The sequence below is a fragment of the Chlorella variabilis genome (genome assembly GCF_000147415.1).
Source record: "Chlorella variabilis unplaced genomic scaffold CHLNCscaffold_7, whole genome shotgun sequence".
Lineage (NCBI taxonomy): Eukaryota > Viridiplantae > Chlorophyta > Trebouxiophyceae > Chlorellales > Chlorellaceae > Chlorella > Chlorella variabilis.
This window is the reverse complement of record NW_005435081.1, coordinates 992,987-993,723: the sequence shown is the minus strand read 5'-3', so window position 1 is coordinate 993,723 and position 737 is coordinate 992,987.

Here is a 737-nt window from a genome sequence, read left to right as displayed (position 1 = left end):
GCACTTCCTGCTGGCGAAGGGCGGCCGGGCTGCCGCCTCTGGCACTGTGGCACTCGCCCCAGCTCCGCTGCCTCTGTTTCCACACACACACCGGCACACACACAGCGGCTCGCCGCCCCTGCCGCGCCCGCCCACCCGCCCCGCCCCCCCACACCTCCCCCTGCCCCTCCTGCCTCCCTCCCGCACCTCCCCCTGCCCCTCCCTTCCCTCCCCGCCTCCCGCAGACGACCGCACCTTCAGCCAGGTGGTGGCTGAGGTCAAGGCTGCTGGGTACACGGAGCCCGACCCCCGGGATGACCTGGCGGGCATGGATGTGGCGCGCAAGGTCACCATCCTGGCCAGGTGGGGGCGGCGGGGGCTGCTGCTGCTGTGCAGGGGCTGCCGGCAGGCGGGTGGTGGTGTGCGGGGCGCCGCGGCGGGCGCAGCGTGCCGGCAGGCGCCTGGCTGCGCTGGCGCGTGTGCGTGCCTGTGCGTGCGTGCGCGTGTGTGTGCGTGTGCGCATGTGTGGGTGCGTGTGCGGTGCTGCCACTTGTGGCTCTGCCTGCGCGCACCCCTCCCACCCGCCGCCAGCCTCCTGCGCCCACCCCGCGCCTCTCCCGCCGCCGCGCCTGAGGGGAACCCACACTGGCAGAGCGGGGCGCCCCGCCTACCCCCGCCTCCCCCTCGCCGCACCCCGCACCCCACCCACCCCCACCCACCGCCCTTCTGGTGCCGCCGCTGCAGGGAGTGCGGCATGA